Genomic DNA, 10,829 nt, shown 5'->3' on the forward strand with positions numbered 1-10,829 from the left:
CTTGTACGTATATATAAAATCAAATAAATATATTGTAAAGTTCACGAACTTTCAAAGTTCTTACAGCTTTCTTATTCGCAGAGTCTCTGATACTGTCACTATATAGAAATATTCCAGTCAACAAAACCATCAAATTTGGGGTTTTATTGGTAAATGTACACTTATGAATGTGAAATTTGGTCAATAGAATAAGTAAATGAATTAAGTAAAAGTAAAATAGGTAAAAATCTGATTTATAAATGATGAAATAGTGCATTTATATTTAGTGCATAAGTACGTTTACAGCTTTTCTGAAACAGACACTGAGGATATAGTTCTATAGCCTAATTTTTAAAAGTTTTATTTACAATAAAGAAGCATTTTAAGATTTATTTTTGATTAGAAATCATGGTTTAACTCGGTCTCCCGTGCAGGAACCATCTTATTAACTGACATGCTTTCAGATTTCTGTTTTGTGTTTATTATAGTCTAGTGCTTTTTATTGTATTGTATATGAACCACGGAAGCATGTTACGCTCGCTGCCCTGATGCTCATTATAATATGCAAATAGGGGGCGTGGCGTCGCCTCATGCCGTCATCAGAACCGGACAGCGGCGCGGTCACGTGCTCCTCGCATAGAATCCTCCAGATCAAAGATGGCGGCGTACATGCGAGTGTGGAGCTCGTACAGTCCAGCGTCCAGAAGCGCCTCCTCAGCCGTGACCAGAGCCGGCTTAGACGCGCTCTTCCCGCGGTCAACAGAAACCCGGTGTTCCCGAGATTCATCAAAATCATCGAGGCTCGTGACGGACCTTGCTCTCCAGAGAAACGAGCGCGCCGCCATCTTTACAATGTTGTCTTTGAGCCTCCGTTTGCGCTGTAGGTTTCCATGGCAACGCGCTCTACGCTTAGCTTAAAGATACCAAACGTTATCGTGAGCATTGTAATGTTTAAGGCAAGTGTCTTAACTAATGTCAGCAGACTGGGGAGCTGTTAAAACGAGCGGCTCGTTCAGAAACCAGTGTTGTCAACTAGTCTTCAGGGGAAGTCGCTAAAGGAAGGTCGATTTGTTGCTAAATGACGTGGTGATGTCACCGCGCGATGACGTCATTACGCAATCACGACGCAAAATTGCGTCACTGCATCAAATCTCAGCAGAAAAATGTTTTGTGTTAATTTAGATTTGTTCGTAAAATAATGTAAATGCATAATATAATGTTAAAATATAAATAACTATTTTTATATACGACATTGAACACTTTTGAACGATTACACGTTTTTTTTTATTAGCTAGTAAAACCACACATTCTGAACAATTATAGTTTTAAGCAGTGTATTAGTAGTCAGTGTGCTACACTCTGAGAAAATAAATCACAGGTTTTTACCTGCATTTTAAATTACGCATTGTATTTTGTGTTTCGGGTTACAATGGATAATGTTCTGGAAAAATTATTAGTACCTTTTCCATTTTTCTAGATATTGTTCTTACAGTGTACTAACTAATCAACAATCACAGGTACAAGCTGCTAACGAGGTGTATCATAAATGAACAATTATTCAATTATTATCAAATTGAATGAATGAATTGAAAGTCAGAATGACCTCCTCTCCTAGGTTCACGAAACGGTCGCCCATAAAATGCATTGCTGTTCTGTTGTAAGTCATCTTAAAGATTCCTAAATGCATCTACTTTCGGAAGACCAAATAAAGTGCTTTTGCTTTCGCCTAGAAACACACAGCATCTCCCTGACATGCTGCTTCAACACTAACTGCGGTTACTGAAACCACGCCTTCTTTCTTTGATGAACATTTGGGTGCATTATGCTAATATTTCCACATAGTGAGGTAGATATGTGGGGGCGTGTTAGAATGAGCAGTTTTAGGGGGGCGTGGCAGAGTCTTAACTTTTATAAAGAATATCTCTTTGGTTTTGAGACTTTAGTCTTTGCAACTTCAGGGATCTGATCTATTCACGAACAGCTTGTAACACTCCAAAGAGAAAGAACAACTTGAAATCGCATCATATGACCCCTTTAAATTATGTCGGTGTAGTTTGCGTTTAAATACACGAAAGTTTATGTTTTGCTGCGGTTTTACTACAGCGTTTACTTTGTTATTGGATTTCTTCATCCACAGACCGAGTGGAGCATGTAGAAAGTTCTGTACAGACTAGTTTGCGTCTGATTTAACCTGTGGTTAAATATTTAGTACTTGGATATTTGATATCAAGTAGTATTATGTCATATACGGGAGAAAAATTTATGTAAAAAGTTTTCTTACAATATTTTCAGATTTTATGACACTGAAAGTTATCTTGATAATCGATTCATTGATTGATTAAAAATTTAAAAAAAAAAAATTACTTAAAAAAAAAAATCAAAAAAATTACTTAAAAATTTATTTTGAAAAATAATAAAAATGATTGTTGTTTAAAGAACTGTTATTCCACATTTGTTAATAAAATATTTGCATATATAAATATTGCATAAAGTAATGGTCAGAAAAATTATTTTAAAAAATGTACATTATATATATTTTTAAAAATTATTTATTTATTTTTGGAAATGTAACAGTTTATTGAACCTGTAGACAAAATATATAAAATCTTTTTAAAAGTTTTCATATTTGTTGAGTATTAGGGCTGCGATCGACAGATTAATCTAACGATTATTCCAACGATTAATCGTCGATTATTTCACTGATTAATCGGTAGACTTCGATTGATAATTCAGCTTTTGCAATTAGTTCAAATATTGAGTTATACATATTCTAGCAAATAAATAAAGGCAATCACTTCAGCTTTTGAAAATCATATTATGAAATTATAATTATTACATACAAATAAATATATTTGGCACACAAAACCAGATGACAGACGGAGAAACGCTCTCATTCACCATTTAATTAGCTATATGAAAAAAACACATCATTCTGTCTAACATCTTTTGTAAGTCATATGGATAAGAAACTAGAGGTCGACCGATAGTGGATTTAGCTGATAACGATAGCTAGGTTGGACCACACTGGCCGATACCGATTACAACACATCATTCTGTCTAACATCTTTTGTAAGTCATATGGATAAGAAACTAGAGGTCGACCGATAGTGGATTTTGCTGATAACGATAGCTAGGTTGGACCAAACTGGCCGATACCGATTAATTAACCGATAGTTTTTAAAATGGATACTGAACAAAAACTAAAATAATGCTTTATTAAAAAAACAGTACTGAACCATACTAGCAGTAGTAGTAGTAGTAATAATAATAATAAAAATGTTTAAATTAACACACTCTAACAAGGAACAATACTTTCATTACACAGCTTTCATTAATCTTAATGTTACAAATGGGCTCTTATTTTAAAGTGTTACCATTTCATGTGAACAAAAACAGTAAAATAGTGCTTTATTAACAAAAACAGTACTGAACCATACTAGTATATATATATAAATTATTTTTAATATGCATGCATGTGTGTGTAATTATGTGTGTATATATATATATATATACATACATGCATGTGTGTGTGTGTGTGTGTGTGTATATATATATATACATACATGCATGTGTGTGTGTGTGTGTGTATATATATATATAAATATAAATTTACAGAGTTCACACACATTATGTAAACAACTTTTAATTTGAGAGATTAATCATTTGACAGCACTATTAAATATGAATGTAAATTAAACGTTTGTTTATTTATTAAATTATATTTTTCAGTTTATTTAAATTTAAATGTAAATTTAAAATGTTATTTAAATTTAAGTTTATTTAAATTCCATGTTCCATCGTAAACCTCTAGAGGGAAATTTGATATTTTTTTATGTATTTGTTTTGCAACAAAAATGTGCAACATATTTTGCTGCTTTGTGGACTGATTGAGATGAATGCATGTTTCAGGGACGTTTTCTGACTTTTTTTGTCCGTGGTTTCCCAGAATCCGCATTAATAAGCAGCTGGACGTGGAGCCGGAGGAGCCGGTGTCACTGCAGGAGGAGGGCGAGCAGCCGAAAGCTGAGCGGCGGAAGCAGAAGCGATTGCGCAAGGACTCGGCGTCGCCGATGTTGGAGACTGTGCGAGAGGCCCAGTTTGTGGTGGAGGCGCTTCCTCTGCCCGGCGTCCTCATGGTGGAGGTGGACAACCTGGTCCACGAGGAGTTCCAGGTCACAGAAGAGGTCAAGGTCAGTGTCCGGTTAGTGTCATTATAGTTTTTATTAGTATTTTGAATTAGGTTTTATTTTGTTTAGTTTCTGTTTTTTAAAGTTTTAATGGTTTTGTAGTAGGGCTGCATGATAAATCGAAATGGAATCGAGATGGTGATTCGACAGAAGCTGTGATTGTCATGCGTATCTTTCACATTACTAACAAAATGCACGACAATCGCATTCAATTAATCGTGCAGCCCTAATTTGTAAAAATTATATATAAAATTTTTTTATTTTATTTATATATATATAAATGAAATGAATAAATAAAACCAAAAGATGAATTTTTTCTGATGTAAGCATCAATGCAATATCCTACCGTATTGCAACGATTCAAAATGTTTCCGTTTTGAATCGTTGTTACCAAAGGCAAGATACTTGAGGAAAAATAAATTCCTGTCTGAGAACTCGTATATCACTATATATCCAAGGTTCTGACCTTTGTTTGGGTTTTGAAACTTTAAAAGGAGCAACAGAATCTAAAACACAAGAGCAGGCATTATTAAAAAGCGTTATCATCTCTTCTATTCCAAGATCTGAGTCAGGAAGTTTTAACACACTTTCAGACAGAGACGAGAAGGCCTCAGAGAAAAGGCTGGCTGTATCAGAAGTGACAACACGAGAAACAGACCGTGAGGAAAATGATTTCTGAACTGGACCAGACATTGTGATATTAAAAAGAATAGGCTTATGGTCAGATACACAAAAATCAGAAATATCAACATTATGTACAGAAATGCCATAAGATAAGATCAGATCCAGTGTGTGGCCATGGTCATGAGTAGCGCCAGAAATATGCTGTGTAAGATTAACAGAGTCAATGAGCTGAATAAAGTCCCTAACCATTGGTTTGGAGGGGCAGCAGACATGAATATTAAAATCACCAAGAATAATAAGACTGTCCGTAGTAGGCACAATGTTTGACAGAAAACCAGCAAAGTCCTGAATAAAATCCTTATTGTAGTTTGGTGGCCTGTAAATTAGAGCACAAAGTACTGGACAAGGCAACTGAATCTGGAGTAATTGAACTTCAAAGGTCTTATAATGATCCGTAGGCAGCAATCGGCACTTAAAAATGTTTCTAAAAACTGATGCCAAACCTCCACCTCGCCCCATAGCCCTAGGCGAACTAAAAAACTGACAGTCATTTGGGGACAGTTCAATTAAAGGATCCAACTCACCGCTGCGAAGCCAGGTCTCCGTTATAAATAAACAATCCAGGTCATGCGACTTAAAAAAGTCATTTAAGATGAAAGTTTTATTATGAAGAGATCTCGAGTTTACCATAGCCAGTTTAGTAACATGAGTAATTTCTTCAGTGGATATGATCGATGGTTTCGCATAATCCAGTGACCGGAGATTTCGTGGATTAGCGCCTCTTTTGATGATCCGCGGCCGCGCTGTAGCGCAAACAGATGTAGCCACATCTGGTAGGATGGGCAGTAGACAAGTGTAGCGGGGGATCGTAGTGCGCTGAAGAGAGAGGTTTTTATCCCATCCATCGACTCCAAGCAGATCGCAAGAGCAAGACATGGATGTGTGCAAGGATCTTTTAATCCTGACCAAAATGCCAGCCCGTTTCCCACGCTTTCTATGGCGTCTTTTCCGATGAAATGAACAGCCGACATGGCAAGCAGCTTTCGGGAACGCTGAGAAAAACCGGGTGTAGGAGAATTTCTCTCCATTCGGATTTCGAGCACACATATCCATGACAGTGGATTGTATATCAAGAAGGGTTTGGCGATCATAGGAAATTAAGGTACTGATTCCTTGAGCACACACACACATAGATAGCACCAAAACGTACAGGAAAGAGAGCAGAGCACAGGAGCGACGGCAAGCCAACGACCACAATGGCGCCATCTTCCATCTTCTATGTGTCCATAAAAACAAAAGTTTCATACAAATTCTAAATGGATTATACCCTAGAAAGTGCTTTATCACTAAAAAGCATCACTCATCTTCGTTCATCGCGATCTTACAAAGTTCCGTTATAATCAATGAAGCTCTCTAAACTGCACAATGAATCTCTTATTTACATCGCGTCTGCACTTAAAAACTGCGACACTTTCAGTGGCCATTGCGTTCAAGAAATCAACAGATATGTCTGCGATTGGTTACATTGCTCAATGCTGCAAAAACACGTTGAGGGTATTTAGTGCTTGGCTAAGCGCATGTCGCCCATGCTGAAAACCCAGCTAAAACCAGCTTAAGATGGTTGTACATAGTTTCTAGCTGGGTTTTAGCTACTTCAAACTGCTCTAAATGGTTCATCAATTGGACTACAAGCTGGCTGACCTGGTTTTAGCCTGGTAGACCAGCTTAGACCCGCAAGAAAGTTAATAAAACCCTGCAAAAACCAACTTAAGATGGTTGTACATGGATTATAGCTGGTTTTTAGCTGTTCCAAACTGCTCTAGAAGGTTCAGCCATTGGACTACCAGCTGGTGGACATAGTAGACCACATTAGCTGATCCAGGCTACTCTAGATGATTGATCAGTTGGACTACGAGTTGCTAGATTTGGTTTAAACTTGGTGGACCACCTTAGACTAGCAACAAGGTTGACAAAACCCAGCTAAAACCAGATTAAGATGGTTGTACATGGATTCTACCTGATTATAAGCTGCACTATATGGCCGATTAGTTGGACTACAAGCTTGTTGACCTGGTTTTAACCTGATAGACCACCTTAGACCAGCAACAAACCATGTTCCACAAAGAAGCTTGATCTCCTCAAGGTGTTATTTTATTAATTCAGACTTCCTTTTTTTCACTTAAAATCCCCAGCATTACCCGTAACTACTTAGACTGGCTGTGGGGCACCAACAGCAAGGAAAACTTAGTTGAGTCAGGCCGAAGAGGTTTTGGAAGAGGACCACTATGGAATGGAGGACATCAAGAAACGCATTCTGGTAAAACGCAAGCATGAGTGCCTCAAACTTTATCCCCTTGAGAATGGGAAAAATGTGCTTCCTAAATCCTTTTAACCCCAGTCATTGTTCATTCATGCAGGAGTTCATAGCCGTAAGCCAGCTGAGAGGCAGCACACAGGGAAAGATCTTGTGTTTCTTTGGGCCTCCTGGATTTGGAAAGACCAGTATCGCCTGCTCAATCGCCAGAGCACTTAATCGCGAATACTTCCGTTTTAGCATGGGAGGCATGACGGATGTGGCGGAAATGAAAGGCCACAGGTATGTGCAAATTACCATTATGTAGAGCCAATACTTATTTTCAGACTTTCAGTGTACATTTTTTTTGTTTGTACATTGCAGGAGAACATATGTTGGTGCAATGCCAGGAAAAATCATCCAATGTCTAAAGAAAACCAAGACTGAAAACCCATTGGTCCTTATTGATGAGGTATGACATGCAAATCTAATCTTAAAGGGGTCATGAACTGCCTTTGTTTTTCATTTTGTACTGTTCTTTGTGGTCCACTTATGTTATCAAGATTTTTACATAAAAAAACATCATAATTTAGAAGTAATAAGCTATTTTCTGTCCTGTTTTTAACCCCCCTCATCAGAACGCTCTGTTTGAATAGGCGTGGCAGATCGTAGCCTCGGAAGTAAACACCCACTGCTATGATTGGCTAATAGTTGTGTATGTTTGACAGCCTACAATCCTTCATAGATGGATGCTGCTGTGATTTAGTTTAAAAACACATAAATACTCAGCACATATCAAACGATCTGTAATAACAGACAAGGCAATAGTGATCACGTAATGAAAACAGTTACTCACACTTGTGTTGCGACATTACTTTCGGATCCAATATAGTCGCACAGCATCGTCTATTAGTTTCAATCTTTTTGAAAATTCCTTGTCGAATTGTTCCTTGTTTGTAAATGAATCCGCGGTAAAATGAAGTGAACAAAGGACCAAGTTCTTACTGACGCGATCTGGATCTTCATTATAAATAAAGTTCATCCACACTTTCCTAATGTTGGGATCAAAAAGCATCACTCATCTTCGTTCATCGCGATCTTACAAAGTTCCGTTATAATCAATGAAGCTCTCTAAACTGCACAATGAATCTCTTATTTACATCGCGTCTGCACTTAAAAACTGCGACACTTTCAGTGGCCATTGCGTTCAAGAAATCAACAGATATGTCTGCGATTGGTTACATTGCTCAATGCTGCAAAAACACGTTGAGGGTATTTAGTGCTTGGCTAAGCGCATGTCGCCCATGCTGAAAACCCAGCTAAAACCAGCTTAAGATGGTTGTACATAGTTTCTAGCTGGGTTTTAGCTACTTCAAACTGCTCTAAATGGTTCATCAATTGGACTACAAGCTGGCTGACCTGGTTTTAGCCTGGTAGACCAGCTTAGACCCGCAAGAAAGTTAATAAAACCCTGCAAAAACCAACTTAAGATGGTTGTACATGGATTATAGCTGGTTTTTAGCTGTTCCAAACTGCTCTAGAAGGTTCAGCCATTGGACTACCAGCTGGTGGACATAGTAGACCACATTAGCTGATCCAGGCTACTCTAGATGATTGATCAGTTGGACTACGAGTTGCTAGATTTGGTTTAAACTTGGTGGACCACCTTAGACTAGCAACAAGGTTGACAAAACCCAGCTAAAACCAGATTAAGATGGTTGTACATGGATTCTACCTGATTATAAGCTGCACTATATGGCCGATTAGTTGGACTACAAGCTTGTTGACCTGGTTTTAACCTGATAGACCACCTTAGACCAGCAACAAACCATGTTCCACAAAGAAGCTTGATCTCCTCAAGGTGTTATTTTATTAATTCAGACTTCCTTTTTTTCACTCTTAAAATCCCCAGCATTACCCGTAACTACTTAGACTGGCTGTGGGGCACCAACAGCAAGGAAAACTTAGTTGAGTCAGGCCGAAGAGGTTTTGGAAGAGGACCACTATGGAATGGAGGACATCAAGAAACGCATTCTGGTAAAACGCAAGCATGAGTGCCTCAAACTTTATCCCCTTGAGAATGGGAAAAATGTGCTTCCTAAATCCTTTTAACCCCAGTCATTGTTCATTCATGCAGGAGTTCATAGCCGTAAGCCAGCTGAGAGGCAGCACACAGGGAAAGATCTTGTGTTTCTTTGGGCCTCCTGGATTTGGAAAGACCAGTATCGCCTGCTCAATCGCCAGAGCACTTAATCGCGAATACTTCCGTTTTAGCATGGGAGGCATGACGGATGTGGCGGAAATTAAAGGCCACAGGTATGTGCAAATTACCATTATGTAGAGCCAATACTTATTTTCAGACTTTCAGTGTACATTTTTTTTGTTTGTACATTGCAGGAGAACATATGTTGGTGCAATGCCAGGAAAAATCATCCAATGTCTAAAGAAAACCAAGACTGAAAACCCATTGGTCCTTATTGATGAGGTATGACATGCAAATCTAATCTTAAAGGGGTCATGAACTGCCTTTGTTTTTCATTTTGTACTGTTCTTTGTGGTCCACTTATGTTATCAAGATTTTTACATAAAAAACATCATAATTTAGAAGTAATAAGCTATTTTCTGTCCTGTTTTTAACCCCCCTCATCAGAACGCTCTGTTTGAATAGGCGTGGCAGATCGTAGCCTCGGAAGTAAACACCCACTGCTATGATTGGCTAATAGTTGTGTATGTTTGACAGCCTACAATCCTTCATAGATGGATGCTGCTGTGATTTAGTTTAAAAACACATAAATACTCAGCACATATCAAACGATCTGTAATAACAGACAAGGCAATAGTGATCACGTAATGAAAACAGTTACTCACACTTGTGTTGCGACATTACTTTCGGATCCAATATAGTCGCACAGCATCGTCTATTAGTTTCAATCTTTTTGAAAATTCCTTGTCGAATTGTTCCTTGTTTGTAAATGAATCCGCGGTAAAATGAAGTGAACAAAGGACCAAGTTCTTACTGACGCGATCTGGATCTTCATTATAAATAAAGTTCATCCACAATAAGCTATTTTCTGTCCTGTTTTTAACCCCCCTCATCAGAACGCTCTGTTTGAATAGGCGTGGCAGATCGTAGCCTCGGAAGTAAACACCCACTGCTATGATTGGCTAATAGTTGTGTATGTTTGACAGCCTACAATCCTTCATAGATGGATGCTGCTGTGATTTAGTTTAAAAACACATAAATACTCAGCACATATCAAACGATCTGTAATAACAGACAAGGCAATAGTGATCACGTAATGAAAACAGTTACTCACACTTGTGTTGCGACATTACTTTCGGATCCAATATAGTCGCACAGCATCGTCTATTAGTTTCAATCTTTTTGAAAATTCCTTGTCGAATTGTTCCTTGTTTGTAAATGAATCCGCGGTAAAATGAAGTGAACAAAGGACCAAGTTCTTACTGACGCGATCTGGATCTTCATTATAAATAAAGTTCATCCACACTTTCCTAATGTTGGGATCAGAAGGAAGGCAACGCAAACACTGTTTTTCCGCAGCTTGGCACTGCGCAGCATCTTGTTGTATTCGCACCATCTTTATCGTTAGATTTCTGCGTAGACCTGTGTTCACCTCTCGTTATTTACACTACATGAGTGAACCAATGGGCGGGGCTAAACAGGCAGTGATGTAGAATCGGTGGGCGGGGCTAAACAGGCAACGATGCAGAATCAGTGGGCGGGG

General features: G+C 38.2%; 1 pseudogene; it reads left to right on the plus strand.

The window, feature by feature from the left end:
* The first annotated feature begins 265 nt into the window (after positions 1-265).
* The window catches only part of LOC107559822 (lon protease homolog, mitochondrial-like), a 16,564-nt pseudogene continuing 6,000 nt past the window's right edge, over positions 266-10,829 (plus strand).

This window comes from Sinocyclocheilus grahami, unplaced genomic scaffold (assembly GCF_001515645.1).
Source record: "Sinocyclocheilus grahami isolate Dianchi unplaced genomic scaffold, SAMN03320097.WGS_v1.1 scaffold701.1, whole genome shotgun sequence".
Taxonomy (NCBI): Eukaryota; Metazoa; Chordata; class Actinopteri; order Cypriniformes; family Cyprinidae; genus Sinocyclocheilus; species Sinocyclocheilus grahami.